Here is a 20,122-nt window from a genome sequence, read left to right as displayed (position 1 = left end):
TAGACTGGTGCAACCACTGTGGAAATCAGTATGGAGATGCCTCAAAGAACTAGAACTGGAAGTCCCATTTGACCCAGCTATTCCCTGGCTGGGGATTTTCCCCAAAGAATTAAAAGAATCATACCATAGTGATATACGTCCACCCATGTTCATAGCAGCACAGTTTGTAATAGTTAAAACTTGGGAGCAGCCCAATTGCCCATGAACTGGAGACTGATTAAAGAAAATATGGTGTTTTAATAAAATGGAGTACTACTCAGCCATAAAAATGAGAAATTAGAGACATTTATTGCTCAATGGTTGCACATTGAGGCCATACTTTTAAGTGAAATAAATAGGACACACGTGTAAATACCGAATAGTTTCTCTAGTGTGAGAAACTGAAAGTGTAACTAAGGATTAAAATGATTAAAATGAATAATTGATAATTTGAAATAGGAAGAAAGGTCCAAAGGGGTAGGGGTGGTGGGAGGGGAAGGGGAAAGGAAGGGAGGGAAAGGAAAAATTAGGAGAAAAGAAAAAAAACGGAAACAAAGTCTGTGTAAATAGGGGAGGGTGGAGGGGTGTAGGGCACACGGTAATGGGGGAAAAAATAAGAACCAAGAGGCATCATGTACAGATAGAAGCACAAAATGATAGATGTAAATGTATTGTTTACCTAAAATGTACCAATAAAAGAATTTAAGGGGAAAAAAAAGTGAGGTTTAGGAACTAGGAGTACAGCTTAATGGTACAACATTTTCCCTGGGTTTGTTCCCCAGCAGTGCCCAAAAATAAAGTGAGCCTTAGGAATTGATTCATATTTGGACTTATTAAATACAGAACCAAGGAAACATAGATAAAATTCAGAGTTAAGAACGATCACAAGTCTAAGCAAATAGACAAGCAAGAGGTCTGAAAGTACTGAACAATTACTGAGAGCAATACCATCCAGGAATACCGTAGACCCATATTCAGACTGAGTTCTACGTGGAGTCTATTGAGGAGGAAGAGGCTCCATACTGGCCCTAGTTGTAGAAAAACCAAATAGCTAGAATATCGGGTCAGATTCAGGGAATCAGTAGTGTATAACCACCATCTTAATGCATGGTAGTCATCCAGGTGTCATGGTTGTTTACCCAACTCTCCTTTGTCTGTCTGCACACTAACATTGCAATTTCAGAGCCTTCTCAATGAAGTTCCGTAACCTACCACAACATTTAACAGAAGTATGGAGAAAAAATTATCAAGAGAAAAGTTCCCCTCTCTTCGCACACAATTTTTAGAAAGGTCTGAGACGCCACCTAGGTTATTAGGCCATACTTTTCAGGTTTTCGAGGCCTGTGATCCCTGTTCAAGTTCCCCTGAAATCAGATCCTGATACCAGGATTTGGTTTAGGTAGTTTATTTGGAGATGATCATAGGTAATTGAGAGCAGGAAATGAGGAGCAAAGGAAAGTGAGACAGGGAAGGGCAAACAGACCAAATCAGAGTACTCGACTGGGGTTACAGCTATTGCCAAAAGGTGCTCCAGTGGGCAGGGAGTTCCAAAGATGGGAGCAAAGATCTGGGGCATTCTTGTGCAAACTACCATCCTCTGTCTATAGAGCACTGACCTCAGGGGCACTCCCCCACCTCCTGAAATAGTGTCTTCTATCACACTAAGTGGGACATTAATCCCCTGACATTTCCAAGGAGTCTTTCCATGAGCCAAGCAGACTCTGGCAGCTCAAAAAAGCCCTGAAGGTAGAAAGCAGAAAGAAACTGCACTTTTATGCTCTCGGCCGGATGCTGCCATGAGCTTTTGTAGAACTGTCCCCACTGTTATGGCTGAATTTGTAAGGGGACATGAGATACGGGGCACCAATAGTGTCTGGGGCTGGATCTCTAGGGTTCTGGGGAAACGAAAGAAAGAGATAACTTTATGATTCCCACAAAGCAACAGAGCCAGAGAAGGCACAGGACTCTTTGATGGGTACTTCAAGCCTATCTCAAAATGTATATTATTGACAAAATCCCAAGAACTCATAGATCCCAAGAAACTTCTTCCTCAAAGACAGGCTTGCATAATTGTCTCTCAGTTTCCCAACAAAGTGAGGTGACTACTCGTAGGACAAAGTTATAGACAGTATTGTCAGATGACACAGAGCCATGATAATGCTCCTTTCAGCCCCCCATTTATAACTGGAAGCATAACTGCCCAGGGGCTCCAGAGGCTGTGATGCAATCCATAGATACACTTCCTCAGGCTGCTCCTTACTGCTAACTGGGTGCCATGGGAATGCTAAGGCAAGTCCATTCCTAAGAGATGCAGGACTTCTCTGACATGTGACATTGACTCAGAATTTCCTTGAAGCCTTCCATAGGCTCACAATACTTCAATTCCACCCAACCCTCCTCCTCCTCTCCTCCCTTTGGGAATCAGACTTGCAAGGCAATCTGGCAGCTCTCCTAGCCTTTCCCAACTCCCTCCACATTTTCTTCCGCAGACATTTTGGCTCATTAAATCCTTGCATGTCTAATCCAGTCTTAATATCTGCTGCTCAAAGGACCAAGAGTAATATAGTTGCCACTGAAAATTCTATGTACCTTTTTCCTCTTTTAACATCTGTGCTTTCAATCTTATAAAACAGTGGGCCCCTTTTCCTATAAACACCAAGAATGTGAGTTTTTCTCATTGTCTTTAGACCTGATCCCATCCTGTGTCCAGGTAAGTATCAAATTATACAGATTCTATATAGAGTAGAAGAAATATGCTTTTAAATATTTCACAGTAAGGAAGAGAAGATTACCTCCAGCAAGTATTTTAAGAATTTAATAGGTAATACTGGGAGAGAGGTATGTAATCTATAATATTGCCTTATCCTACAGCAATTATGGCTTTAAATCTGCAATGCTTTTGGAGGCACATAGAGTGTCCCCCCCAGTGCTGGCTGAAATGACCCAACAAACCAGCTGTGGCACCACATAGGTTCCTAATCTCAAGAAGTCTACCAAGAGAAGTACCAGAAGCTGCTGCCTCCAGCTGCAGAACCTCAGGGATGCAGCCCTAGTGGCCGAGCCAAGGCCACTCTCTGGGCAGCTCCCAGACCAGGATTGGACAGAACAAGACTACTAGGGTTTAACAGGCTCTGTTCAATGCAGGACACTACTGTGGAGCCACCCATCAGCACAGAAGTGGCTTTCTCGGGTGTACTGGGCAGGCAGAGGCTCTCCCTACCCAAACCTCATTTCTTCCCTCTCCTCCCACAGGTAATAGATCATCACTGTGGTTTGAAGGCCCCTGGGCCATGAAACTGAGCCCCAGAGACAGAGTGGATCTTGCCCAGTCTTTTTCAGCAAGTCCACATTAGAGCTGGAGACAGGTGAACGTATCTTGGAGGGCCCAGCGCAGTGAGGCTGCCTGGTTTGGGGCTCCTGTGATTGCCACAGTCAAACATATACATGCAGGCCAGGGATTTAGCTCTGTGGTTCCACTGCCTGCCTCGCAAGCACAAGAACTCGAGTTTGATCCCTGGTACAAAAGAAAAAAAACAAAAACCAAAAAACATATGCATGCAGACTCCAGTCACTAGGTGTTTAGATAGCCAATTGCATACCTTCACATATGCATTTGCTATACTGTAGCATTTCAAGGGCACTTGCCTCACATAAGCTCCCTGGGATTTGGTAAAGAGGAATAAAATTGCTTTTGGTACCTAGAAAAAAAGTCATCAATAACACAGAAGTCTGCGCTCAGCCTTAATTCACTGTGACAAATGGATGGGCGCACTGGTGCAGATACATGGCCTGGGCTTCCATGCCTGCTGGAGCAGCTTGGAATCATGGAGACCAGAGACACAGGAGACATAGAGGGCTGGGAGGGAGACCAGACAAGCCCTGGGGAGCAGAGCCAATTTGGGCAGCCCTCTCAGTGTGTGTTCTCTTAGATAGAAAAAGAGCATGTGCAAGTAGGCCACAGATCCATGACTTTAAAGTATATACAAGAGACAGATGTTCAAGATCACTCAAAAATCACAGCAACAGACAATTAAACTAGGTATTAGACAGCATTATAAATTCAAATTAATAGAGATTAATACACAGTATTGGTGAGAGCGTGTCAAAACACTCTATCAATGTAAATGTAAATTGTTGACATTTCTCCCGAGGACAATTTGGCAATTTCCACTAAAATGTAAAGTGCTCATAAGCTTCCACCCACCCACCCTACTTCTATAGTTTTATGATATAGATACACAAACAGGACAGCCAGGTGTGGAGGTGCGTTCCTGCAATCCCAGCACTCAGGAGGCTGAGGCAAAAAGATCACAGGAGTTTGAGGCCAGCCTGAGCTACATAGTGTGTTCAAAGCCAGCATGAACTGCACAGTGAGACACTGTCTCAATAAACAAACAAACAAACAAATAAATAAATAAATAAATACAGACAACACAGGATGGTCGTTATAGCAGAACTGGAAATAGCCAACCGCTGAAATAAACTTAATGTCTTTCATACGCAATTATGATATACAGTAAAATGTATTAATATGGAATGATTACTATATGGTTAACAACAACAAAAGACACAAAAGTGGATTAATTTAAAAAAAAATAAATGTATACATATGTGTACATATATATGCATAAGTTTATACAGATAGAAAATATTTTTGGAAGTAAGCAAAGAAACTAATTGAAAGGAGCTACTGTTCTGAGAGGGGACTGCCACTGAGAAGCATTTTCATGACATAACTTTTATCCTCTATTTTTACCATTTTGACTTACTAACTTGAAACTGGAAGTGAAATAACTTGAAAAAAACCTTGTTAAAATGTGTTTTTACTGTAAGACTGATCATGGCAGCAAATGTAAAAAATAAAACAAAAAATAATAACAAGCGACATATGACTAGCAATTTCTACTCCATACATCAGTCATCTATTTCTTTGATGTGGACAGGGAGGAATGATTTCTAGCTCCATTTCTCAAATAAGGAAGCTGGAGCCAAAGAGAGTCCTTGAATTGCCCAAGGTCATCTGAGAGGTCATCTGGAAAAAAACCTCTCTTACTTTACCATTGTTCATGTACAAATCTTGAAGAAAAGAAGTGGTGGAAAAGGGATCCTACTTTCCAGGCTCCAAATCCTGGGATCTTTTCTTTCCACATCTTCTCTCTCTGCTTCCCAAGAACAAAACCCCTTGGTTTCCATTTTAGAAAGAAACAAAGCAATAGTGAAGTTTTAAAGAAAAGTGAGAAATAAATGTTTGACAAATACAGAAAAAGAAAAGGTTACAGTGGTCTTTCAAGTGCCAAAAGTTGGCCTGGGATGAAGGAGGTTGAGACAGCAAAGGAGAAGGATCACCCCAGAACCTGAGAGATGATCTTCTCTTCTTCATTCTGCATTCTCTGCTGAAGCTTTCTCATTGACCAATCCAGAAGAAAAAGAACCCCACATTCTTTTCTCTTCACCAAAGAGAGCCTGCAGAGAGTCCCTGGAAAAGGAGAAGAGAGTTTGCAGGGCTGTTTGTCTACTAGGGATGGGGTGAGGAGGGAGATAGTGGGAGAATTATCAAGGTGGCTAAAAGAGAAGGCAGTCTGCCCTTGCTGGCCCTGCAGAGACACTGTGATTTAGCCCCTGAGATGAGATGCCTTGCCTCTCAAGCTCCTTGTTGCTGAAGGGGCAAATCACTCTCTCTACAGAGCTCCTTTCTTTGGAAAGTTTGAGAAACTGTTGAACCTCATCTCAGCGTTTATCACACTTTAGCACTGCATGCTCCTTAGGAGAATGTTCACAGATAAGTAATCTATTAAAAAGCAAATTATAAGAGTATGAAATGAGATGGACATGCATACACATGCATGTCTACATACTCATCTACCATGCTGTGGCTTGGATATGGTTTAAGTGTGTCCCTCAAGGCTTCCTGTCTTAAAATTTCATCCTCATTGTGAGATATTGAGAGAGTAGAAAGTTATCCTAACTATGGTGTTTAGAGGTGAGGCCTCTGGGAGATGGTCAGGATTAGATTAAGTTGCCAACATGGATACCCTATTATTGAACCCTGGTTGCCATATGAGAAGAGGGATAAAGACCAGAAAAGAGATAAACAAACACATGCGCTCCCTGTCTCTTTCAGTGTAATGCCCTGTGCTACCTCAGGACTTTGCCTATGAGAAGGCCATCACCAGATGTGACCTTTCAACTGTATACCTCCAGAACTGTGAACCAAAATAAATTCCTTTCCTTGACACTCACTCAGTGTAGTATTGTGCTATTAGCAACAGAAAACATACTGGTACATGTAATAAGTGTACAATATTTTTATATTCACAAACGTATTTTTTCAAGTACATTGAGAGAGGGTTGAAAGAGAACTCTACTGGAATTAGTGTCTGAGAGGGATGTACATGAACTCTTGCTTGAAGTCAGGGTCCAGAATTATAGTCACTTTGGCTAGCATTTCTACCTCGTTGGTTCTCCAGGACTGGAGACTTTTAATAGTCCTCTGGCACCCAGAATTATCATTTCCACTAAACAGAGTCACAGGATGGTAACCCAAATAGCTTTTCATCTGAGAACTTCTTGTCAGCTTTCTCCTAATTAACATGTAGATTTATTGTGAGCATTGCAACATTCTATAGCATTGGTCCTTTAATTTGGGTAGAATTGGTGCTCATTTCAAAAAAAAATGAAGTGACAAAGTGACGTAGGAGTAAATTCTGAGCCCTAGTCCTTTGCTACTGACAAGGCCACCCACTTTGGCCAAGCTTTCACTGGGCTTCTAAAAACCCTCTTCGTGACTAAGCAGCATCCTTGGTCTGCTGAGGGTATTTTTAGCGAGAATGATTTAAGGTCAGTTCAGCAAGAATCCCCTACGCTTGGTAGCCAATCAATTTCCTCTTCTACAATCCCTGCAACCTAACCAACTTCCTCTTGTAATTTTGTCCTCTCCCTCACCCTGTCTGTTGGTTATAAATGCCAAGTTAGCCCTGCTGTAGTAGAACTTGAGTTCGATCTTCCTTCCCTATGGCAATAGTATTGACTCTTATTGCAATCAAGTTGCTCTACCAATTTCTAACACGGATCCAGTACTGTTTCTCTCTAGCACTATTCAAAATATGGGCAATGTTCCAGCAGCATTAGCATCACTCAGGTGCTTGTTAGAAAAACACAGTGTATATCCGAAGACTTGGAATAATGGACTTGAAATATTTGCACAAAACTTTGGTGGGATATAAGTATCCCACACATAGGGACTTAAAGCTTATTTTCTATAGCAAAATAAGTTAAAATATTTTGAAAAAATTAAAATTTAAGACTCTTGAGAAAGGTAGAATTCATAATAGTTTTGCTTTTCTGATTTCCTAGGTTTCTCTTTTCAGTTGGTGCATGTTTGAATGACAGTTCCTTGAAAAGTAGATTGGGGGGGGGGAAAGGACTATACATGGGAAATTGTGTTTTATTAAGAGATATTTCTAAAGAAATATGCTCATTTATTTTAATGTGCTACCCCAGGGAGCTGTGGAATCTCCAAGCCATCACGTGTATGCACACAATCATTCTTTGGGCCACTTGTTGGACAGTTCAGTAAATTTGCCTTCCATTCTCTGAGATCATGTTATCTTTAGGCTGGTCATCCAAAGCTATCTGAATTGAAATTAATATTTTTAGACAAAAATACCTTACAAGGTCAATTTATGTTTTGATCAGTTAACCAAATATATATCAAAAGGAATTATGACCCCCCCCCAATCATTCGAATTTCTAGGGATTCCTGTAAGAAATATACATTACTGAAATTATTTGCTCTCTTTTAAGAGAAAAACATCAAATGCTTGAGTGGAAATTCCCAAAGTGGTGTTTGCTCACATTCTGATCCAGGCTTTACCCCCAAGAGTCATGCACGTGAGGCTGCCGCAAACCTTTTGTTAGACTTGGTATTAGGCGGACAGCACAAATCTAGTATGGCACACTCACGCCACAGCATTTGTCTCAGTATTTCAGATTTCCTGTGCTAACGTCAGAAAACCCTATGCCTAGTCCAGGTACTGTTAGTGTAAGGTCGCCATCGGTAGAGCTCTGCTTTGTGTGTGGAGCTGAGCCTGGACGGCTGCAGCTTTGTAGACAGGCATCGTGTGAGCCTTCATTTTGAAGGAGGAAAAAATACAGATTTCAGGCATTGCAAATAGGATGCTGTCCTAATGAATTACATAGTAGGCTCCTGGTTTGTTTAGAAGTTTGGTATAGACCCTTAAGAAATACTATTTACACGTTGGCCTTATCCTTAGGGGAAACTTTTCACATTTTTATTTTCACCTACCCAGTCTAAAGAAAATGTCTTCATTGACTGTAACGTAAAAGTATTAACTCCAGTAATTTATTCCTTTTCGCTATTTTTTATTCTCCCTGATGAATTTGTAGAAATGTTAACCCACGAATGGTTCAGCTTCTCTGTACCTTTGTCGAGCCTTACTCTTGGCAGAAGATAGGGTTATCAGTATAATTATGAAGCATATTTAAGAGAAAAAATATCTAGAATGCTCATACAAGTAAAGTATTTTCCTGCCGTTTTCTTTAAAAGCTGCAGTGTCATGCTGGTCAGGTCCTTCGTAAATATGAAGTCAGAAATGGAAGGGAGCGTAACGCTCTCCAGAATAACAGAGCTCAGCTTCTCATATTCAGCTTGCTCTGTTTATTGCTTCTGCAGATCAGCTCTGGGCCAAGCCTTCCTCCTGCAAAAGCTTAGATCACTAATTCTGTTGTTATTGTGGTATCAGTAAACACACTTGAAATGTATAAATTCAAAGTCCTGAGGAAGAAGTTATATGGTGGTTAAATTTCACGTTTGTGAAAGAGAAAATTAAGAGTATGCAGAATAATGTATTTGGTTGTTAATAGGATGCGCATCAACTTTTCTAAAGAAAGGTTGGCCTAAGGAGTTTATAAGTGTAGGTAAGGATGGTTTTAAGGCAGTAAACAATGGATTACAGAGTTACATAATTTAGAATGTTTCTAATAATTGAGACATCCAGCATTTTTCTTTTGGAATCTCATTTTCATTTGTGCAATATTTCCAGGCATCTGAGACTACTGTTCATTGTATTTATATAGATATTAGGGAACTGACTAAGTATTTTAACAATTAAAAATCTGAATATAACAGATTTGCTCTTTAAATGAGTTTAACTGCTTGGAGTTGTGCCTGAAATATCAAAATGCCTCCTCTTAGGTGTGGCTTTGTTTAGTGAAATGGATTTCTCTGTAATTGTTGTCATTTGAAAATATCAGTAGAGCCTTTCACAGAATCTATCCCCCACATGTCACTTTTTCCATTAAAGCACGGTTTTCTTTAAATGTTTTATTGTTCCCTTAAGTGTTTTACTCATGTCACTCACTGCATCAGGGAGACTGTGACCCCCCCTAGCCATCATCTCTGGGCAGGAGGTGCACTCTCTCTTCCCAGCAGCGCGGTCCTCCTACTTCCAGGCTCCAGAGCATGCGCTTTGGAATCTCCAGGCGGCCTCGAGAGAAGACAAGACTGCAGAGCCACCTCCGGTTACTCTACCTTACACAGTAGTTTCGTGTTGCTGAGTTACGTTGGGCAGTTACGTTTGCATGCTTACCCACACATTTGAAAATTATAACTATAATACAGACACCTTATATTTTTCCTTGGGGATGATGGCCTTGCTATTTTTCTTAATTCTGATTCTTGAATTGTTTGCTTTTGGTCTTTTTACATGTTCCTTTAAGTTTTCTCCTGCACCAATTTGAGAGAATACATTTGTATAGATGATTATGACGGTGGGCGCCAATGTACAATTATGTTATTAATTAAAAATAATGTCTTAACCTTGTTGAGGAAAAGTTACCCACTTTCTTCTTGGTAAAACATTGCCATAGCAAAATAATACTGACCCTGAAAGTTTAAAGTCTCTTAAGTCATGACTAAAACCAAAAATAGTATCCACAGTATTGTTTTTTTACATTGACTTCAAAAACTGGTTCCGAGTACATACTGTATGTTAGAACTTGCCTGCAAAGTGAATTATAAAGACTGAATGTAAAGTGTCTTTCAGGAAAATCTTGGCATAGTAAATGAAAATAAAGTTCATAATTATAAAAAACAAAGAGAAACACACTGTCAGACTCCACCCCAAACCAGCTGAACCAGAATCTCTACTTTAACAAGAACCTTAGGTACTATGTTTGACCTTACAGTTGAAGAAGTACTGCCTTTGAAAACATGACCCAGTTCATTCAAAACCTATGGGCCCTTAATACTAGATTTTCAGAGCATTCCCCATAGAACCAGCCACTGTGGATCAGCTGAGAAGATTCATCTTTTAATGCTCTCTATCATTTTAACTCTCATCCTTTCAACCTCTTTACTCCCTCCCTCCTGGATATCATCTTCTGTGAGCTCTGCCTCCTCCATGAATTGTCCATTATTCCTTTCTCCCATTGCACGTGTCTGGGGTGAGGAGGACTCTTATTCCTCCCTGGGAGGGAGTTTCAAAAGGCAATTGGACTTTTAACACACCCAAGATTAATTTCTTGTTGGTATATCCTCAGCCAGTGTATTTCCATTATTCTGCCCGAGCAAAATAAAGTCCCTCTTCTATCACACCCTGGGGAGCTAGAACAGGGACAATAGTGATGGGACTTGTTTTATCAGGCATGTAATATGGATAATCATTTGATCTAATGAACTACATAAGAGAGGAAAACCCCAGGTCATCTACGTAGTGCCAAGTCTGGATTAGGGTAACCAAAGCCCACTTACACTAAAAACATTTTTAAATTAATTTTATTGGTACATTTTAGGTACACAATTTGTTTACATTTATCATTGGGTGTTTGCACCTGTACACGATATATCTTGGTTCTTATTTTTTTCCCCATTACCTGTGTGCCCTTCACCCCCTCCGCCCTTACCTATTTACAATTTTTGACATTCAAATTGAACTGGGTGTCCTATGTTTAAGGGCAACTCCAGCCTGGTATGGATTGCAGGATGAGACCTCTTATTTCTCCCTCCCAACCAGAGCAGATACTTTGTTGAGCAGGTTTATCCTTTCCCTCTCATCTCTTAAGTGGATGAGGCTTCTTATTGGGAAAGGGAAGTGAAGTCTAAGCTTGGATATAAATGGAAAATATTTTGACAAAAAAAGATCTTTTATTCTGCATGAAGCGCTATCCAGATCCTCTCCTTTTAACCAATCTTGAGATGTTTTATTGCTTGCTTAGGAAATACCCTAAAATCACTAAAATACTCTATAATTCAGCAAAATAAACTCTTTCCTGATGTTTCTTATGTTTTTCTTTGGATACCACAGAAGTTATAAATACATCCAGTGACAAAATGATGGTCCTTCCCCCTTCTGACTCTCAACCCCACCACCTTCCCCCGCCCTTACCTGATCAAAGGAAATGCCTCTCTCTGTCAAACCTGCTCAGTGCTGTTTACATTCCTCAGACTTTTGTCCCCATCCACTCTTCTTCTACAGTTACGTGTAATTTATGAATTTTGGTGGTTTTGACTGGGAGCTCCCTGAGAGCAAGAACAAGTAGCCCTTCAACCCTGGCCCCAGACCCTCTAAAAATGGTTTCTGAATCAGCCCTATACAGCTTCACTGCAGCTGCACTCTGACTTAACTCCCAAACTGTGATTGGAGCTGAAAATGAGATGGCATCGGTTTGGTCCAGAATCCCTGCCAGGGCTTGCAGCTACAAAAACCACTGACAACACTCTTTACAGTACACTCTCAAAAGACTTTCTTTGGCCTCTGAATGGACTGGTGCTTTTTAAACAGATGCAAGCCCTTCCGTGCCTGCTGGGTTCCATTTTATAATCCATGGCAACCATTAATAAGAAAAAAAAGACTCTCATATGCTACCACTTTAGCTGCTTTCTTATTCAGAACTAGGAATGACTCCCAGGAGGTGGGACGTCCAAACTCTCAGGCAGGAGAGAAATGAAACCCTTTTCATGCTTCTTTTTCAGACTTATGGAGCCCAGGGTAGACTACTACCAGTCACAGCCAGCTGCAAGGTTCTATATAGTTCAGAAGGAAAAGTCCATTGAACGGAGGCTTCCATGTGCATAGAGGGCCAAGTGTGCTGGAGACACCACACTCATCCCTACTGAGTCTCAGAACCTCAAAACGAGCTGAGGGCCCATAGCCCAGGAGAGGGCAATGATCTTGAAGATGTTCCCATGGCCGCTTTATCCTGATCTCATTCTCCCAGATCCTACAATCCACCCTAGCTAGGTGGGCTTCTTTCTCCTCTTCCTGAGAAAAGGTCCCAGGGTAAATAATTTTCAAGAGAGAAGCCTTCAACCTATAAAATCCACCAACTTTATTCTTTATTCCCAGTGTCTTTCCAGGAACTTACTTATACTTATTATCCCACCAAGAAAAAGCAGCAGCATTCTTTCAGGAGTGGATATTGTTTGCCTTAGAGCCAGCCCCTGTCATTCTGAGGCTGTCATAGTTCCCTAATCCACTCCCCTCAGCATCCCAGGCCAAGCCAATCATAATCCTCATCCCTCTAGCAACAGTAGTTGGTGCTAGGAGAGAGTGTGCGACTCCAGGTGAGCTGTCTAGAGCCTTTCCTATGACTTATGAACAAACATTAGGTAAAAGCAAATACTGCCCTTCTCTTGGGGATGCTGAGCTAGGAGGATGGGAATTGGAGGCTGTAACAAGGACCTTCCCTCAGAAGAAGTCAAACAAAACCGGAGAAAGATGACGAATAGGCAGACATATATCATTCTCTTTGCCAAGATTCTGGATCTGTTAGTTCTTCCCTTGATCTTGTAAGCTAACCCACTCTCCTTTCCACTCTTTTGCTTAAGCTAGTTGAGGTTAATGTTTTATAACTAACAACAAAAGAATTCGTGACTAACATGTTCCTTGAACTTTCCTTCCAACTAGGAGAGACATGAAGAAAATGGCCTCCTTTTAATCATCTGAGGATAAGGGAGGCACTTGCCAAAAACACGGCTATAGCTGAAGAAAGCTGTCCAGAACAATAAGTAATAATCCATCAACAATAACAACAACTAATATTTTGGGGCATTTCTGGTCATAGCCATAGTAATGCTGACCCTTCCTAGTCAAAACTCAATTGAAAAGAAGTGGACAAAGCTTTGATCAAACTGAGTCATGTAACAAGGAAGAAATGATCTGAAATATCAGGCAGAACTGAAGTACAAGAATGCCATTTTGGGTGGAAATGTTGCAATGAAACAAATGGAAGAAGTTGAGTTGTCCAAAAGCTGCCAGGAGAAAATAATGAAGGAGGCACCTTCTCATGGATAAGGAGGAAGACAGGAAGTGACTTCTAGTGTTCTCTTCCTAAACCACCTTGCTTTATACCCTGCAACTGAGATAGGTAATATTCTCATGCACCTGCTTTGCTTCCTGGGGTTGTGATCCTTAATGTCTGTTCCTAGGATATTGTGTAAAGGAGTGCTGGTTTGGTATTCATGAAGTTCCTAAGGTGCTCTTTGTCATGAAAGTATCTTATTTCTCCATCCATTTTGAAAGATAGTTTTGCAGGGTACATCAATCTGGGTTGGAGGCTGTTTTCTTTTAGGGCTTGGAATATGTCACTCCAAGCTCTTCTTGCCTTGATGGTTTGTGTTGAGAAGTCTGCTGTGATTCTGGTGGGCTTTCCTTTGTATGTGATTTGTTTCTTTTCTCTGACTGCTTGTAGAACTTTGTTCTTCTGTTGTGTTTCTGGAATCTTAACAATTATATGCCTATGTGTAGAGTTTTTTGATCAAGGCTATTTGGAGTCCTATATGCCTCACGTATCTGTATGTCAAGTTCTTTTCCCCTGTTTGGGAAGTTTTCTGCCATTATTTCTGTGAAGAGATTTTTTATGTCATCTGCACTCTCTCCTGTTTCTTCATTGAGCCCAATCAGTCTTATGCTATTCCTTTTTGCATCATCTAGCAGCTGCTGGATTGATTTCTCATGTTCCCTTTTAATTTTGAAGCAATTTTTCTTTTCCTGGTCACTAATTGCAATCTTATCTTCTATATCTGAAATTCTGTCCTCACATTGGCTCATTCTGCTGTGTAGACTTTCAATGGAGTTTTTCATGTCCTGGAAATCTATTTGCATCTGTTTTATGGATTCCATTTGTTTCTTATGTTGGGATTCCATCATGGTCCTCAGCTCCTCTCTAGATTTATTAATCATGTCTTACACTAGGGGCACAATTTCTCCTGTTATCTGAGAAATTATTTCTGCTTTCATATTTTCCAGATCCCCTTTTGTTGCCAGTTCAGTGGGTCCAGGTGGTTGAGTATCAGAGTGTTCCATCTCATTTCCCTTTGGGGTTGCTGTAGGTCATCTGGAAGTCTGGTTTTGAGACTTATTTACATGTTTTCTCATTTTGACTGGGCCAGGGAGCTGTTAGCACCTGCACGGATTACCTCCTCTGAGCTGGGTGAGGTGGGCCAGAGGCCTCGAGCATTGGTAGGAATGGTGACCCAAAAGCCCTTTCCTGTGGGCTGGGAGCAGCGAGAGGGATGGTGGCCGGGAAGCCCCTTCCTCTGGACCAGGAGTAGTGGGACAGAAGGTGGCCCAAAAGCCCTTTCCTCTGGGCTGGGAGCAGCGGGCGGGATGGTGACCTGGAAGCCCCATCCTCTGGGCCAGGAGCAGCGGGACAGAAGGTGGCCCAAAAGACCTTTCCTCTGGGCTGGGAGCAGCGGGAGGGATGGTGACTGGGAAGCCCCATCCTCTGGACCAGGAGCAGTGGTATGACGGCTCAGAAGCCCCTACTTCTGGGCCAGGAACAGCGGGACTCAGTACCTTGGTCTGGTGGTCTGGTGTCCTCTGTGTCTTTGTAGTGTGGAACCAGGTGGCTGCCTGTCTGCAGCGGGTTGATTCGGTGTCTTCCACGCGACTCAGTACCTCGGTAGGGCATGCACAGACCTGCCTGTCTGCAGCGGGGTGATTAGGCGTCTTCCGTGCGACTCCTCCTAGATCTTAATATTGTAATTTTAAAAAATGTATAACTGATGCTGTGCAACAGGAAGAAAAGGTCTAAAAGAACAGGGGAATTGGGAGGGGTAGGCGAAGGGAAAAAAGGGAAAGGAAAAAATATGAGAAGAGGAAAAAAATGGAAACAAGGTCTTTGCAAATAGGGAAGGGTGGAGGGGGTGAAGGGAGGGCAAGAGAAGGGGGAAAAAAAAAAAAAGAACCAAGAGACTCATGTAGTGGTACAAGATCCCAATGATGAATGTAACTGTACTGTATACCTAAAATGTACCAATAAAGTTAATGGGGGAACCCCCCTCTCTCCAAAAAAAACCACACAAAAAAACATGTAGGAGTTTGGACCATGGTTTTGAGCTGGGAGGAGCTGGGGAACCTCCAAGATTCTCCAACTTTTTTTGAGCTAGGTTTTATTTATTAATGGTAGGTAAAGAAATATACTGTGCAGAGTGAGTGCACACCAATTAAAGTGGAAAAGAAGTATGTTCTGCAGGGTGAGAGCTAGATATTGAAAGAGTTTACAGTGGCCACATGGTTAACAGTGGCTCCCTTTTGCACCCCTCATTCTTACATCAGTTCTAGGCTGTCCTATAAAAAACTTGTTTGATTTTATGGCAAAAGAATTGAAGATAGCACTTTCTGATTGGTCCAAGATGCAGGAACTGGAAATAATTTTTCTTTACGTGTGTCCTGTATTTCTGTAATTGACAGGTCATGCTTACTTCCCAAGCCAGTTGGCCATGCTCTAATCTCCTATATCATTTCCCCCTGAGAGACAAAAATCTCCATGATTCTTTTTGGGTTTCAGAGAATGTGATGATCTCAGTCTTCATATAGCTACTTCCAGCCAAAAGGTGGCTGTAGGTCCTACCTATTGGTGATTATGTGCTCTCCAACTACCTTAAGATGTTGTGTCTTACTGGTTGGAGTAATAGGGAAAAAAATCAATGAAAAGACAATAAGAAAGGAGTTAGTGCCTCTGTATCAGGAACTGTTGAAGTGTCTGTTCATGAGAAACAGTGGATTAATTTGTCAAGAGAGTCATGGACTATCTGTAGTCTGGATCATGATCTGAAGACTCGAAGGGATACACTTACTATGAGGTTGGGAATGCAGAGCCCAAATGTGTGAAGGAGCAAGTCATAATATTTCCCTGTCTGTCCTTTTTATTTTGGACCTTGGGCTTGCGAGGGAGATACGGCACCAATGAGCTAAATCCGGAGCCCCCTGGTCTGTCTTAAGAGTTGTACTATGACAGATCCACCAATTGGAGACATTACATGTTATTTCCATTCTTCCTATGCAGGAGAAAATATGGTGAAGAGAGATATTAGATAAATTCCCAAGATCCTGAGAGCCATATCTCTAGCAAGATTATCCTCATAGTGGACCTAATTAAAAACAGGAGTCCTAATACAAGGGCCAATTTTAGCCATGATGGGTAATAATCCTTAGTGACTTTACTTATGTGTACTAGAGCAGTACTGGAGTCTTGTCTTTTGTGAGGAGCCTAAGGTCTTCCAGAGGTTCATAGGAGTAGCTTTTATGTTTTGGATAGTCTTTTTCCCCAGACAGTTAAGGTGGGGCTGGCTTTATCCTAGAAAAGTGAATGCAGCTGTCTGGAATATTGAGGAGCTATAAGCTGACATTCATGCCTCTCTATCAGCCTTGTGTTTTTTCAAAGAGAATTTTGTCATGTGTTTTTGGTGTTCCTTGCAGTTAATGACAGTGACCTCCCTGAGTAAATCGACTGCCTCCAGGAAGTGTAGAATTTCCTGCTTGTGTTTTATAGATGACATGTTTTTGTTAGTTAATAAGACTCCTTCTTTCCAGATTGTTGCATAGCACGTAGCATCAGAAAGGTGTATGTGGAGTCTGTGTAAAAGTTTCCTTCTATCAATGCCTGAGTGTTTTGAGCTTTGCTTTTTGAGCAGAGGTCCCTGGGGGAAGTATTTGCCCTCAGTGACCTGTTGTGAACTCACAACTGCAGGACTTGCCTTTTGCTGTCCTTCTTCACAAAACTACTTCCATCAGTGAACCATACCTCCTCAGGTCCTGGAGGGGAAGGTCACTGACGTCCTACCTGCTTGCATAGATCAAAGAAATCACCTGTTTACAAGAGAAGCTAACTTCTGAACCTGTAGACATCAGTGAGGCAGGAAGAAAATACTGCATGGCTTTATGGTAACCTCAGGGATGTCCAGAATCATGGCTTTATTTTATTATATCAGGATCTAACTAGGTCAAGGAGGCCTGGTGTAGTCTCAACAGGTAAAATCACTTTGGCCTTTGCCACATTTGGAGATTTCCCCACAGTGTTATTAGTACATCTTTTTATAGTAAGGGAGTGGGACATCATGGGAAATTAAAAACTCATAGTGGAATATTTGACTTTCAAACTGACATGTCTGCAGATGTATAAAGCTCCAACTAGGTGTCCTCTTGACCCCAATTATGACTATAAATCTAGAGGAGGTCTGTCCAGAGAGAAAGTAAAGACAGAATAAGCCTCTTTTGTATCTATGAGGAATTGAAATTGTTTACCTATGATATTTAGTGTCACTTGGGGCTCCTCACAGGAGATGGACATATCCATGCTAGGTGCATTGTAGATTGCCCTGAGCCCCTTCAGTCCTCTTTATCAGAGCAGGAGGAGAGAGTTTTTGCTGACCTAGCACTTTTCCAAGACAGGGCACAGTCAATCCTCCAGTGCCGTGAGGCAGGACACTCAGCCACCTGACACATGGAGCAGGGGCTGGGCCATGGCTTGGTACAGTTGTATGCAGTGTCCAGTTTCCTTGCAGTTAGAGCAGGAACTCTTTGCTTGATTGGACTTGTGTTTTCCCTTGGATGACTTGGACATGCTTAAAGCACTGCCAATTGTGACAGCCATTATTTTGGCTGGTCCTTTTTTCTCAGCCTTTCTCCTTTCATCTCCTTCTAGATCTCAATTGTTAAACACTGAAAAAACCATGCCCAGGAATTGGGTCCAAGGGGCTCAGGATGGTCTGTGAATTTGCTGCCTTCCAACATATCTGAATATGCTAATGTATTTAAATACCACCCCCAAAATGTGCCCCCTGAGTGGATGGACCCGTGGCACACCACCCCTTCCACTCACCCAGCTACCTCACTGGTCTAAGGACAGGATCATTAATAATATAAATTTCCTCTTCCTTGGAGGGCTCTTCCAGTGCCATGGTTCTTGGGTTTTACAGAGATAAAGAGCTCTAAAAGCCTGAACCTATGGGAGTTCACACCACTTTCCTTGCCTTTTTCAGAAAACATGTAACTAAAGAATAGTATTGTAATTTAGACTGTCATTCTGTATCCATCTCTCCCCATTTCTTAGTTCATATTGGACCCAAATAGTATTGCAGTAGAAGACAAATTGTTAAAGACAAGGGTGGAGCTAGCTGTTCCAATTACCTACCAGCCTGCAGCCTATGTGAGTGGAGAGAGAGACAGACAGAGAGAGAGAGAGAGAGAGAGAGAGAGAGAGAGAGAGAGAGAGAGAAAACTAGATCTGAAGTAGTTCTATAGAGGGGGTCCCACACAGCAGGATCCAGACTTACTGAGTTTCCAGTGCATCTCGCATGAGATTCTATTCCGCTAGTCGATGTCTCTGGCAAAGTAGGAAACACTGGCCTTTTTCTTGTACCTCTCCATCCCTGCAACACAATATAACTCCTTAAACACCAGGGTGGAGCCTCTGGGGCTCCAACTAGGCAATTGAGAGACAATATCCCTTCCATTTATCTCAATAATAACTACTTAGGTAATTACATAGGGACAGTGGAGATAGAAACTTTATTTTTAGCATTTAATAGAGGAAAAAAAGAAAAAATTTTAGAAAGTTCTAAATACAAGCACAGGGTCTGTTGTCTATTGACTCCAGCTATACTCACAGCTGGTTGAATTCACCTTCAATGGCTCTTCCCTTTGTTCCACTCATGCCCTCTGATACATGTTTATAAATTACCTCAATTTTGGTTAGAAGAAACAGGGACTGCATTTAACCTGAATTAGAATAGAGGAGAAACCCACATGCATATGGTTGAGATTTCCTGGTGTCCATGAAGTCAGCTAAAAATGAGAATGGTGAACAAACATGGGAGAACAACATGACACACCCACATGGTGAACCAAAACAATTGCCAGACGTAGAAGAAAGGTGGACTAGGATGGCTTCCTGGGGTCCTGAGAAACAGGACTCTGAGAAAGTGGCTCACTAAGGATCCCCAGGGATAAAAGATCATGAAGGGAACCATGCACATGAGACATTGAGCACAAAAATGGTTGGTGGATACTCAAGCGGGAGATCAAGTTACTAATAACTGTTGTTTTTTTTTCAAGAATGAGAAAGCTGAACAAAGAATGGAGGAGAACAAAATCATGGGGGTCAAAAGGCATACTAAACTGTAGGTCATGGAACTTGCATGGTTTACAAAAGTTATCTTGGGCTGAGCTGAGCCAAAAACGCTCTGTTGTGCAACTAGGCCAGGGGAAGATGCTTCAGAAGGCCCCAACTCCATTGTGCCCACACTTAGTGACTAAAACAGCTTAGAAAAACACAGAAGCCATGTGCTACCCATCCGCACCTCCACATGGTGGGACACACTAGGGAACTGCTCCAGGAGCCATGAGAAAAAACATCCTGAGCTTCCCAGCTACCATTAATGTTTCCCACCCTCCAGGTTCCTGCCTGTCCCTGATAACCAATATCAGAACAAATGTTAAGGGATTTGAGTTTTCTGACAGATGAAATCCTGACTGAGAACAAGGGACAAGAAGGGGATTGAGGCTTTCCTGTAGGAGACAAAACAGTAACACATGTGCACGCACGCATGCACACACACACACACACACACACACACACACACACACAGAGTGTACTCATTCTGGGTTTGAGTCCACAGAATTTGGAAAGAGAGAAACAAAACTGCACCCAAAGGGCCTTACCTCCTGGCTGGCTTGTGAAAAATGTTACCAGGGTTCTGGGCTGCAGTGGGCTCTTCCCAGGAATGTTTTCCAGATTCTCAATGTCCTGAACAAAGAATTGGACTAAACATGAAAAGGATAGTGGCATTTAACATTTATTAATGGTAAGAATGCTCTGCAGAGTGAGTGCAAGCCAATTA

This window comes from Heterocephalus glaber, unplaced genomic scaffold (assembly GCF_053883595.1).
Source record: "Heterocephalus glaber isolate CG9 unplaced genomic scaffold, H.glaber_assembly_v1.0 deba00000071, whole genome shotgun sequence".
In the NCBI taxonomy this organism is placed as follows: Eukaryota; Metazoa; Chordata; class Mammalia; order Rodentia; family Bathyergidae; genus Heterocephalus; species Heterocephalus glaber.
Note: the sequence above shows the minus strand (reverse complement) of the source record.